Here is a 13,845-nt window from a genome sequence, read left to right as displayed (position 1 = left end):
GTATACTCCGGAGCCTCTTTGGGACAAGCTCGATGGCACCTTTCTTGAGCATCGCCCTTACCTCCAACAGTAGTTGAGGGACGTGGTTTTTCTTCCTGGCCACGGGAGGAATGCGGGGGCACTTTTTTAGAAATTCGAGGGCATGCCCCTGGGCCAGGGTGTCCAGCACCCAACGGTCGGTGGAGATGGACTCCCACACGCTGACGAACTTCGCCAGCCAGCCTCCCACCGGGGTGCTTCGGTGGGGGCCCGATGCCACAGTCGGTTAAATCTTGCTTGGAGGACGCCTTGCGCCTTTGGCCTCCCTGGCGACGACGGCGGGATCCACCCGGCTAGCATCGTCCTGCTTGCCTACGGATCTCCGAAAGGACGGACTTCGTTGCTGGAGAACTCCTAGGGCCTTAGCTGTCTCCATGTCTGCCTTGATGGCTTGGAGGGACTCATCCACTGTTTTCCCAAACAGGTTCTTCCCGTCGAACGGCATGTCCAAAACCTTGGCTTGTACGTCCTGGCGGAAATCCGTCGCCTTGAGCCACCCTCGTCGTCTGAGGCAAACGCCGTTGCCTAGCTGGCGGAACCCGATGTCCGTTGCCACCGTTATGGCATGGTCCGACGCCACCTCACCTTCCTGCAAGATCCCCCGGCCTCAGCCCTCTTGTCGTGTGATAGGAAGTCCAAAAGGGGGGCGATCTTGTACCGTAACTACGTCGTAGCGGGCCACGATCGCAAGGGCGTTGGCTGCCTTAATCGTTATTGCCGCCGATGAGATAACTCGTCGTCCCATTGCATCCAGCTTCTTTCCTTCGCCGTCCGGCGGGGAAGTTGACGTTGAGGCCGATGCCCCCCCGCTTTCTTCTCGCCGCCGTTGCACCCTAAGGCACAAAGGGGCTGCGTCGGGGACCCGGTACTTCTTCTTGTACCGATCCCTCTTGGCAGGCGTTGTCGTAGACAGGTTCTTGAGAAGGGTGAGACCCTCGTCCCAGATGTCATCCAACAGAGGCACGGCGAGGACTGTCTTCCTCTTGGCCTCGCGCCGTTGGTAAAGGAAACCTTCTTTCTGCTCTTCGGGGCAGAGCTGAAAAAGCTCAGATGCCCTGGCGATCATAGCGTGGAAAGACCCAATCTCGTCGGGTGGGGAGGCCCAGGCTGGAGGCGATGGTAGCTCCGTCCCATTGTCACCGCCGTCGTCATCCGTACCCGTCGTGGCCGTTCCCGTGTCATTCCCAGGTACGGGGGACGTGGGCAAAGGTTGAGCAGGCAGCGAGAGCTGAAAAGGCGGGGCTGGATGGGGGACTTCCCGACGGGCCTGGCTCTGGCTCCTCTGTCGGGCCTGGTTCCGGCTCCTCCGTCGGTGGTAGGGGCAATCTTGTCCTTATCTCCTAACATAAGGATTGTATTGCCAACAAAATGGCCACCGAGTTGTCCTGCGGCTCCGGAAGCGACGGACGTGACAGTTGACTAGGAACCTCGCCGGTATCGCCGTCGCTCTCGTCGTCCCCTTCGTCGGGATCCCTCCCGTTGGACCGGGCCTCTTCGACGCCCTCGTCGAGGCCCTCCAAAGACTTCAACCAGTTCCTCCTCGGAGGCTTTGTCAGTGTCCACAATGGCCACCGGCTCACCCCCTCTTTTTCCGCCGGGGTCTTCACGGGGGTCTTCTCGATGGGCCTGAAAGGGGCTTCTCTCTGCAGTGGCAGAGAAACTCCGGGCCCCGAGGTTGCCTCCACTGGTGTAGCCTCCCCAGGCTGCGCCAGGGCCGCTGCGACATCCTCGATAGAGGCCTTACCCGGGTGAATCAAGGCCTTCACCGCCTTCTGCGGGCCTGTGGTCTTCACCTTGGGGGGAGGGTCACCGCCTCGGTCCCCCTCGGCTGGATCCTTCGAGACCGACTGGGGCCTCTCCAGAAGCTTTGCCAGGTTCTCGGCTTTCCTCTTCCCTGAGCCAGAGCATTGGCTCGTGGTTGATGGTGCTGGAGAAGAGGCGCCGTGCCTGGCAGCCGAGGATCCCGACCGTTCGGCGCTCCCGGTGCTTTGCCTTCTGTTGGGCCCCCGTCGCCGGGGTGCCCTCACAGGACTTAGAAGACCGCTCAGACTTCTTCTTCTTCTTCTTCTCACCTGACGGGCTCTTTCCTTCCAGCCAGTTGGAGAGACGAAGATGTCGATCCTTGATGGTCCGTTCCGACAGTCTTTCCCCACATGCGTTTTGTCCTTATTAAGTCAGTAGAGGCACTTCGAATGCTCGTCCTCATTGAACACATTCTGCAGTTGCCATCCAGGGCAAACACTGAACAGCTTTCCGGGCGTCGAGCTTCCTTTCTCCTGGGCCATGTCTGGGGTAGGCCACCGAAACTTCTGGACTCCTCCAAGAAGCGTAACTCGATGAAAACTTCACCCTTGAGGGGCGTAGAAAAATCCGAAACGGGTCCCTGTTGATCGGATGTAGCAACGGTGGAGCTTGAGGCTCTATTTGACCGGAAAATAAGAAAAAAAGTGCGAAAACGCAGCAAAAAAGCTCAAGAGCTAAACACGAAGACTCCCAACACTTGAGTGTGCAGTAAAAATCTGAAGATGGCTGCCAGAGGCGGGGCTTAGGGAGAGGGCAGTCATTGGCTAGTGGCAGTATGACCCAGAGATCAGTGATTGGTTACTACTAAGGAAGACAGATCAGAAACAAAACTGATACTGATGATTTCTTTACCGAGGACTCCCAGCCTGACGACGGGGACTATTCATGAGCATGTGAATCCATGCCAGACCCCATGCTGGAGAAAATGATATGTTGCATACTCATGTACAACATACAGAATTATGAAAACCATATTGAAATGGAGAATATAAGACCAGATCAAAATAAGAGTAAGATGAGTGGAGTATGAATGAAAATCAGTTAGAGAAATGTTTAGTTTCTCCCGGGGCTAGGCCTCAAGGTTTGTAAAAGTCTGCAGGGCAGCAGTGTGTTTCTATGTACGGTAGTAATATGTAAAGTAGCATATCCTTAACAGAAAGCGCGGACCATGAAGAAAGGAAGACTATAGCACTTTCTTTGTATGGAAGCAGGACGAGTTGGGATAAAAGCCATGCCCATATACAGAGATGCCACAACAGCAAGTTAAGATTATATAAGCTCCTGTCTGGCTCCAGTTTGCAGGAGCAAGTAACAGTGCAGGGACAGAAGAGACCATTCAGGCAGCAGCGTTCTTTGCTCCTATCCTCATTTCTGTAAAGAATACATGTGTTATCCCGCAGACCCTCTTGCATCTTCCATCATCCCGGCTGCCTATTTGTCATCCATTCCTGTTGCACTTCCAACAATCTCTGCCTCAATGCCAGCAAGACTGAGATCTTTACAATTGGGACTCGTGTTCCATCTTTTTCCCCCTCATCTGAAGCCAGAAACCTTGGAGTCATCTTTGTTTCCTCCCTTTCCTTCCTCCCTCATAGTCAGGACATTACCAAGAAATCCAACTGTCAACTCTTCCTTCTGAAAGTAATTCTCCCTTTTCTCACTTCCCCCAGATGCTCAATGTTGCCAGAGCTTTGGTTCTCTCTAGGCTAGATCACATAGCCTTCTCTTGAATTTACCCTCTTCCTCTCTATGACCACTTCAGCTAATCCAGAATAGGGCAGCCTAGAATCTCTTCACTGGCTCCCAATTGCTGCAAGGTTCAAGTTCAAATCCCTCTGCATCATCCATAAGGTTGTCTGGGGCTAGGGACCATGCTATCTGCACCTTGCCCTTACTAAATACTCTCCCTCTAGACCTCTACATTCCTCTGGTACCAACTCTATGTGTGTCAAGCGGTTTGCTAAACAGAGGGACAGTGGCCGATCGCTTTCCTCAGCTGGCTCCCTTTTATGGAGCAGCCTCCCCCTTCCACTTCGCCTTGAGCCACACCTCCTCAAATTCCTGAAGCTCATCAAGACTTTCCTTTTCACCCCCTCCCTCGTTCCCTCCTCTGCTAATCTCACGTTCGCTGTGACTGGTGACCAGGGTCCTTATGTGTCCTAGTAGTAATGTCTAGCAATGTGTGCAGGTATGCCAAAGTTGCTGCCTGGCAAATGTCCAAAGCAGGGATTCCCCTCTGCAGGGCAAAGGTGGAAGCCACTCCTCTGGTAGAATGAGCGCCGAGACCCTGAGGCAAATCCTTTCCAGCCAGGTCTGAAATTTAGAGAATTATCCACCTTGATAGGGTCTGTTTGGTTGCATCCCTGCCAGCAAGAGCACCAACATAACCAACAAAAAGCAATCTTTCTGTAGGAGATATTTATGTAAGTAAACTTGTCCAACCACACCAAGCCTGGTGTGGATCTGTTTGATTGAATGGTCTTCTCATTATTCATTGGGGGGGGGGGTCGCACAAAGTAGATCGTTGGTACTCTTATTAATCAATCATTTAATTAATTCCCACATAGCCAATTAACATGGGGTGAGTTTGTTGAAATTCAAACTCACAACATTGCTTCCATTGTGGATAAAAATATAGTTTGTAAAGTAATTGGGTACCATTTTTTTTTGCCAACCCCAAAATTCCCTAATGGCAGGGGGGCATTAAAAACAAAATTCCCTACTGCTTCCCATTCCCCTCCCTTAAAGCAGAGGGGTTTCAAATGATAAACTGAATACCTAGTTCTGCCAGATTGTTTACCAATGGCAGCACTCCGATTCGAACTAGGATTAACTTCACTGGGATGTCAGCAGGATTGGCCGTTCAGTCACTGTAGAGGAAGCTATTAGACCCTACAGATGGCTCCCTGTTTGAAAATCTAGGCAATGCATGGAAGCAACCTTCGGTGCGATCACTGCTAAATTTAAAGAACACTGCAGAAAGGTTGCTACATAGATTTGAAGTAACTCCTAGTGACCTAGTGGGTAATCCCGACTGGGTCAGAATAATCCTATACAGGCAAGGTTGGATGGCGACCATTACAATGATGAGAACATTTAAGTTGTATAAGAGCTTATCAATTTATGACAAATCATTGGTGACCATTCCTCGATACTTGAAAAGATTCCGACGGATATTGAAGCCTCCAATTCTTAAGGTATAGGCTACATCTGCTGCTGACCAGAGAAATCCGTGCTCTTAGGTCTTAGATATGGAATGCCCTAAAGGTTGTGACCTTTATAAGAACGATGCACTTATTCAGATGAGAGCGCACATCCTGGTGTATTGTAAGGTTTTGGCATTCAGGCCGTTTATCCATAATACAGCCTATTTAGACTCAGGGGATTGCTTTAAGCATGTGCCACAGGGGGGGGGGGGGGAGAAATCGCAGTTACGATCTCTGTGATAAAGTTACTCCATTACGCAGGTCTGATTCATATTAGGTGGTGAATACCCTAGGTTAAGGGTTATTATTGTATTATCTCATTACGTTTGTGCAATGTTGCTAAAGGGATGGAGTGTGAAGCAGCTCGGAGGCCTTTTTCTGTTTTAAGAACCATGTTTGATTAATTTGTAAGCTTAACAGATAATCAAAGTGTGTGTTTTAATTATATTTGGTTCTTTTTTCTTATTTTGCAATTATTTATCATTGTTTTTATGTATTATTATGTTTACTTTTACTCTTTGTGTAAGGCTGAGTATGAGAAACTAATAGCAGAATAATAAAAATAAACAAATACCTGGATGCGTGTGTTCTGGGACAGAACAGTGTCTTCCAAAAGTTAAACAGAGTGGAGTCACTGATTTAAAAGCATACCTTTTACTGAAAGTGCAAAAGTGGCACTTAAGAGAAGGGTGATTTTGCCTTGTATAGTGGTGAAAAAAAGGGTTTCAAATATAAATAAAAAGTGTTTGTTCTGAACAGTTTTTTGTGCTATAAGACTGCTAGCATTGCTAAGAGCGCAGCGCCAGTCAACATTTTCCTAACGTGATGAAGTTAAACAAAACTGTTGGCATTTCCAAGTGCGCAGGGAGATTAAAAAGACAGAGCGCTGCATGTATGAAATTGTTTTTGCCAATAGAAAAGTGTTGTATATTCTTTGAATGAAACTTCATATAAAGTAGAGTGTGAAGTGTATGATCTTGATATGTTTTAAGGTACTATATCCTATTAAAAGTGAACCCCAAGCAAAGTGTTCTGACTGTACAAGTTGTGGGGCTAAAGAGTTGTGATCTGTGTTATCCTGAATCAACAGCGCTTTCAATTTGTGGGGGGAAAAAAGAATTATTGGGAAAGAAAAACATTCAGCGTGATTTGAGATTTTGTACAAATATTAATGTTCCTATTCTTTAAGAAATATATATTCTTTCCATTCACCGGCCTGCGTCTCACATTATCTATGGCACAGTGTTGAGGGACCGATATGGTACTACACAGACAGGACCAGATTGAACCTAAAAGGAATATTGGTGTGGCGCTCTTGATTGGGGAGGGAAAAATTCCCTGCATCAATGGTTGACACAAAAATATCTCTAACATAAATGGGGGCTGGTTGCCATGATATAGCTTTCTGTTTTTCATTCATGACAAGTGCATTGTTTAACAGGCTATTCAGTCAAGTAAAACTTCAGTAGGGCGTGTGACAGGTTGTTCATGCATAGTTAAGGTACTACTGTTGGCCTTGAACCCTGACAGTCATGGAGGTGAACAGAGGAATAAGATTGTGCAGACTAATGCAAAAGTAATCTGATTTGGTATTGATTGTAGAAATCTAGCAGGAATAAAGTGCAAGGATTTTGTTCCTGTGTAGACAGTATAAGGGAGGGCCTTGAATTGGTAGTGTCTGCCCTGTACCACGAAGCGCAGGAACATCCAATGCTTCTCGTGAATGGGGACATGGAAGTATGCGTCCTCCAGATCCAGCAACGTCAAGAAGTCTCCTTCCTCCAGTTGGCTGAGCACGTGCTTCAGTGTGACCATCCTGAATTTTTGGGATTGAGGTATTTGTTGAGATGTTGCAGGTCGAGAATGGGCCTCCAGCCCCCAGTCTCCTTTACCAAGAAGTATCTGGAATAGACTCCGGATCTCCAGAGTCGTTTTAGAACCAGCTCCCTTTTCTTATCGTTGCCCATTCTTCCTGCAGGAGAAGAGGGATGTGCTGCTCCTGCCAGGCCACTGTAGGCATCAGCGGACCCTTTTGCTGGAACTCTAAAGTGTGTCAGTGCGCAAGAGCATACATCCAGCACCCATCGGTCAGTGGAGATCTTTTCCACTCGCTGACGAAGCCCGCCAGCCGGCCTCCAAGAGTGGGTGCCCGACGTCCCGGCGGGATCAGTCTTGCTTCAGGCCTGCATGTCGCCTAGGGGGAGACAACTACGTTAGCCACCTCCACCAAAAGCCTTGGAACAGGGTCTGTAGGCCTCCTGGGTCGTGCAGCGGGAGGGTTGACGGTACGAAGCTGACCCTCCACCGACACCTTTCGACGATCTGCCAGACTTCCAGCGGGAGGCGCAAAAGGAAGATCGGTGTTGCTGGAGAGTGCCCAGGGAACAGGCAGTCTCTGTGTCAGTCTTAATGGCTTGCAAGGACTCATCGACGGCCTTCTGAAAGAGGTTGTCCCCTACAAAGGTCATGTCCAGCACCCTCGTCTGGACCTCCTGGTGGAAGTTGGTGGCTTTCAGCCGGCCAGGACGACTGAAGCAGACACTGTTCCCCATCTGCCAGATCCCCGTGTCGGCCACTCCGATGGCATGATCTGATGCCACCTCCCCTTCTTGGAGATCGCCTCAACTCGCTTCTCGTCGGACGGGAACTCCAGAATCGGGGCGATCCTATACCACAGTTTCCTGTCGTACCTGGCCAGGATTGCAAGTGCGTTGGCTGCCTTGACCGTTGATGCCGCTGAGTAGATCACCTTTCTTCACATGGCATCCAACTTCTTCACCTCGCTATCCGGAGGGACGGAGGATGAAGAAGAGGGCTAAGATGACTTCTTAAGCAGGGGAAGGTTGCGATCGTAGGCACTTGGGTGCGGACTCCAGCACCCAGTACTTTCTCCAGCCTATCCCTCTTGGCCTGGGGCACGTGGCCAGATTCCTCATTAAAGCTAGGCCCTCCTCCCAAACGTCATCCAGGAGAGGCACCCCCATGATGGTCTTCCGCTTGATCTCACACTGTTGGTAGAGGAAACCTTTCTTCTTGGTCTCTTCTGGCGTCAGTTGGAAGAGTTTGGAAGCTCTGGTGACCATGGCATGGAACAACCCCACCTTGTCCAGGTGAGAAGCCCTTGGCGGCAGCGAACCACCCGCCATGGCGATGTCGTCATCTTCGTCCATAGTCGCTGTGGCCCTGTCCGTCCCTGTGTCCTTCGGGGGGGGTTTGATGGGGGGTATGTGGGAAGACACGTGGCGCTTGTGTGGAGGTTGATGCAGCGGCATAGGGTGCGGCTTCCTCTTTCGCGGGGCCGCTGGGGCCGGTGGCGTCGGCATCCTTTTCTGAATTTCCAACACCACGGTGTGCAGGGTCGAAAGGATGTCCAGCAATACATCTCTCAGAGGGGTCGGAGCGGTAGGCCTACTGGGCTCCGCGCCATTGTCGCTGTCGGCATTGTCGCCGTCTCCATTTCTGCCGTAGTTGTCCCCCTCAGCGTTTCCGCCGGTGTCGTCCCCACACATCCTCCTGGATCGTGTGTATGGACACCTGGTCCTCCTAGTCCGAGGAAGAAATATCTGTGCCCTGGAGTACGGTGTGTCCTGTGGCCCCCCAACCCCTTTTTTGCATCCCAACGGCTCGGTTTCAGGCTTAGGGATGGCATCCTCTTTTCCGGCGTCTTCTCCACCGGCCAAGGCCTCCCGCCTCGGGGGGTAGGGATAATCTGGGCAATGCCTGGGCTACCTTGACTGGGTCAGCCACTTTCGCCTTCTATCGTTGAAGACAACTTCACCTGCACCGCCTGGGCCTTCTGGGGCATGTTGGTCGCCTTTTCCTGTGCCTTTGTCTTCTCTGGCTTTTCCCGCAGCTTCGATTTCCTCTTCAAGGAGGAGCTGGAGCGATGGCGGGAGATGGAGGCAGATGGCGAAGCTGAATGCGCCCTGCCTGTTGCGGGACCCGTTGCATGGCAACCCCGACGAAAACAGACTTGCAGTGGTTGGCCTGGTCTTGGGCCCCCCAAAGGACTTAAAAGCCCGCTCTTTAGACCGGCCGGTTCTGGATGAGGCATGCCCCTGCATGCCGCATGGGTAGAGGCCTTGGCACTGTGCCACGCCGCCAGTCCACTGTGACAATGGTTTGCTTGGATAATCAGCAGCAGATTTCACAATGCGCTTATCTGTGATCCGGATGGGGACAGTAGAGGCACTGAAGGCGTTTGTCCTCTACAAACACGTTCCACAGTCTGCAGCTGGAGCAGAGCTTAAAGAGGGAGCTTCCCTCTTTCTTCTTTTCCAACAGGGTCCCGAGTGTGGAGGGGGCCCGATGGACTTCTGGAATTTCTGATGAAACTTCGACGATTCTTGCCCTGGTGCTGACATTCATTGACAAACGGATCCCCACTTGATGGTCGATGGAGAGAAAGAGCACACATGCTCCGTTTGACAAAAATAGGACTTTTTATTGAAAAAGCGTGAAAAACGTAGAACAGCTCACAGAGCAAAACACAAGGACTCCCAACACTTGAACGTGCAGTAAAAATCTAAAGATGGCTGCAAGAGGAGGGGCGTAGGGCAAGAGCAATCATTGGGTGGGTGCAGTATGACCCAGAGTGCAGTGATTGGTTTAGAGGAGAAATACAGTTTATACGTGTTTTTTCTTTTACCAAGGATTCCCGGCCTGACAGGGAATATTCATGAGCATGTGAATCCATGGCAAACCCCATGCTGGAGAATATTGTTTTCCAATTGCCCCTGTGCTGCTGTCAAACCGTCAGAGTACTCTTAGATGTGTGTGGACATGTTTTTAAGTGAAGAAATTATAGGTTACTCACCGTAGTGACTAACATACTCTTTGTCCATAGTCCCCTTTCCTCCATACTGTATGGGTGTGCCTCACTAGGGACGGCAGACAGAACCTTCTTCACCAGAAAAAATCTTCTTCCCCCTTTAAATATAGAGGCACGCGGAGGTGCAGCCCTGGGAGCATTGGCGCGTCAAACATATTACCATTGCCTAATGACACCAGTTTTATTAGGGAGAGGATAGTGGGACGTATGGAGGAAAGGGGACCATGGACTAAGAGTATGTTAGTCACTACAGTGAGTAACTTCTAATTATTCTTGCGCCCCGTCCCCTTTCCTCCATACTGTATGGGTGATTACAACCGAGTGTAGCCCCAGGGTGGAGAGGTGACAGTCCTTAAGAAAACAAGTTCCTTAATACAGCCTGCCCGAATGCAGCGTTAGACCTGGAGGTGGCATCCAAACAGTACTGCTTGCAAAAAGGAGTGGCCCACATGGCCGCCCTGCTGATGATCTGCCACTGGACGTGTCTCTGGAACGCAACTGCCGTGGTCTTGGCTCTGACCGCGTGGGCATGCATGTTTGCCGGAAGTGGTTTTTGCTGCCCCTCATAGGCCTCCTTAATGGCGGAAACCATCCACCTCGCTATGGAGGCCTCGAAAGCCTGATATCCTGGCCTTGACCCACCGAAGGTGATAAATAGAGCCTCAGACATGCAGAAGCTGTTGGTCTTGTCCAGATAGAATGTTAGCGCTCGCCTAACATCTAGATAGTGCAGAACCCTCTGAGCAGCGTCCTTGGGGTTCGCGAAGAAAGTTGGGAGTACCATCTCCTCATTTAGATGGAACGTAGAGTCTACTTTAGACAAGAAGGCGGGATGTGTTCCAAGGACCACCTTGTCCCTATGAAAGGTAGTGTATGGCTCTGATGCCACCAGTGCTTGAATTGCCAAGGCAGAAGTCCCACATGAGGTGTGGCTTCTTGATGGGCGGGTAGAGCCTGGTGAGGCCCGTCAGATGTCTTTTAACCACCGGATTGGCAGTTCAGAAAACGTCCTCTTCCAAGTTCTGGCAGGCTCTGATGGCCGCCAGATATGTGCGGAAAGTGTCTATTTGCACCCCCAAGTGTGAGAGGTGTGCAAGTAAGAGGATCGACCTCCTTAGCCTCAGCCCAGTGGCAGAACCTAGTCCACTTGTTTTTGTACTGGCTCCTAGTAGCATCGCTCCTAGCCCCCTGGATAATGTCAAGGTTAGCCTGCGAGAGGCACAGATGCTTCAATGTAATCTGTCCAGGAACCATGCAGCAAGGGCTAACTTCTGAGGGGTGGGGTCGACAACCGTGCCACCCTTCTCTGACAGTTAATGAAATGGACCCTATGGAAGGTGCACCGGAGGCTGGTCTGACAGGCTGAGCAACACCGAAAACCATTGCCTCACCGGCCACCACAGAACTATCAGAATGATACTGAGGTGTCGGGACTCCCTTATCTTGCAGATCACCCTATGTACCAGTGGAGTGGGAGGGAAGGCATAGGCACTCGTGCTGTTCCACTGTATCTGTAATGCAACTCCCAGAGAGCCTAGACCCCGTCCTTGCCAGGAGGTGAACTGAAAGCACTTCCTGTTGTACCAGGTTTCAAAGAGGTCCACCTGAGGATGGCCCTATCTGCTGAAGATCCCCTGAAGGACATGATCGTTCAGATGCCATTCATAATTGTCGTCCCCCAGCCTGCTGAGCCTGTTCGCCACTAGGTACAACTCCCCCGGAATGTGGATCGTTGTCAAGTGAATGTCGTTCGCCAGAGCCCATTCCAGATTGCTGATCGCCAGGGTGCATAGAGGGGACCTGGTGCCACCCTGCTTGTTGATATAGTACATGCTGGTGGAGTTGTCTGTCTGAATGTGGATCATCTTGCCACTGATGAGCGGTAGGAAGGACTTGAGAGCCGACCAGATGGCTTTCAGCTCTAGCCAAATGGAATGGGCCTCCTGTTACTGAAACGATCAGACTCTGAATGCTGTGGTTGTTCAGGGTGGCTCTCCAGCCCTCCAAGGACGAGTCCGGGGTGATGGTGACTTGCGGTGCTGGTTGCCGTAAGGGCCTGCCTATCCTCAGGTTGCAGTCCATGCTCCACCAGACCAGGTCCTGGTGGAGAACCGGAGGAATGCTGACTAGTTCCGCCTGGGAACCCTGCTCCTGATTCCATGAGGCTGCAAAGTGCAACTGCAACCTCCTAATTTTGAGCCTTGTGTAAGGCACTGCCAGCAGAAATGCTGCCATGGTACCTAGAAGGTGCTGGTACCACCAGGCTGAGGTCACCTCCCTGCTGAGAAAATGGAAACACTCTCTCGGCTCTCCTATCCCAGATGAGACCCAGGAAAGCTAGGCTCTGCGTTGGCTCCAGCTGTGACTTCTTGAGATTGATAGACAATCCCAATGTGTGTACCGTATTCATGAGAGCGGAGGAGGTGTGTTGTACCGCCTGCAGTGATCTTGCCCTGACCAGTCAGTCGTCTAAGTATGGATAAACCTGGTGGCCCTGGGCCCTGAGGAGGGCTGCCACTGCATTCATAAGCCTGGTTATGACCCTGGGGACTGAATTGAGGCCAAAGGGCAGACCCCTGTATTGGAAATGAAAGCCCATGATCCGAAACCTGAGGAAGGATCGATGGGGCTGCCAAATCGGGACGTGCAGGCATGTATCCTTCAGATCCAGGGAGCACACCCAGTCTCCCTTGCACAGTGTCTCTGCAATAAGCGCTGGGGTAACCACCCTAAACTTTTAAAGCAGAAGGGAAAGGTTCAGGGTGGAAAGGTCCAACACAACTCAGGCCAGCCTGGTTCTTCTTCTTTATGGCGAACATTTTGGAGTAGAAGCCCATGCTTCGCTGGGAGGCTGGGACTTCTTCCACTGCCTGACTCTGTACAAGCGAGCGTAATTCCGCTAATACGGTTGTCATCCTAATCTGTGGGAGTGGAAGAGAGGAGGGTGGAACAGGCATAAAGTAACCCGAGCACAATACTGAAAGGATCCAGGGGTTTGCAAACCTTGCGCGCCACTGCTGTACGTGAAGGATAAGCCTGCCCCCCCACCGGAGACACGTAGACCCGGAGGGGAGTTTCATGCCTTCTTTCCCTCTGAGGCTGGGGCGGAGGAGGGGGACTGAAAGAAGCCCTTATTCCCCGCCTTGTGCTGTTTACGGCGGCTGCCTGGACTGTCGTTCTTGGAATCCCAGGAACCTGCCAAAAGCGCGCCCCTGGTCGGAACACTGGTGCATTTCACTGTAGGTCTTGGGCATAGACTTTATGAGGATGTATAAAGATTTTGCAGTCTGGGAACTGTTCTTCTTCTTATCCAATTCCTCATCCGTGGTGAAATGGAAAAAGTCGCTACCCTCGAATGGAAGGTCCAGTATGCGTTCCTGTACGTCTGGGATGAACTTGGTAGACTGGAGTCAGGCAGTCCTTCTCATGTCCGTGGCTATGCAGATGGCACGGCCTGAGGTGTCAATATGGGCCACTGTGGAATCCATGATGCCCTGAGCCACCATCTTTGCTTTTGCAAACCCTGCCTTGAAGCGTGCCTGACTGTGCACCGGAGGCTCTGGAAGAAAGTCGGCTATTTCCCGCCACAGCCTCCAGTTATGGACTGCGAGCATGTCATTCAGCGTTAGACTGATGAAGGTGCATCGAGGCGTTGGAATAGATTGTCTTTCCATACACCTCCAAGTTCATCTCCTCCTTGCCTAGAAGAGCCGAGGATGAGGTGGCCAAGGAAGATTGCGGCTAGGAGTAGATAGAGGCCACGGTAATCACTAAAGAGTGTGGATGAGGGTGTGCCGACAACAAGAGTATCCCCCTCCAATTGCCTGTACTTGGGGTTGAGGCACCTGTTGGTGGGCTGTGCTGAATGGGATTTCAACCATCCCTTTTTGGCCAAAGCGAAAATGTTCTTCTGCATCGGGATCCCCGTTCTAGCCGCAGAGCCGAGAGTGAGGACCTCAGCCAGGA

General features: G+C 51.3%; 1 protein-coding gene across 6 annotated transcripts in view; it reads right to left on the bottom strand.

Annotated features, from left to right (window-relative positions):
• The window catches only part of SPDL1 (spindle apparatus coiled-coil protein 1), a 739,625-nt gene that overhangs the window by 23,066 nt on the left and 702,714 nt on the right, over positions 1-13,845 (bottom strand). The window lies entirely within an intron of this gene.

This window comes from Ambystoma mexicanum, chromosome 3q, assembly GCF_040938575.1.
Source record: "Ambystoma mexicanum isolate Mex_15411 chromosome 3q, UKY_AmexF1_1, whole genome shotgun sequence".
NCBI classification, from domain to species: Eukaryota; Metazoa; Chordata; class Amphibia; order Caudata; family Ambystomatidae; genus Ambystoma; species Ambystoma mexicanum.
This window is presented reverse-complemented; position numbering and strand designations above follow the sequence as displayed.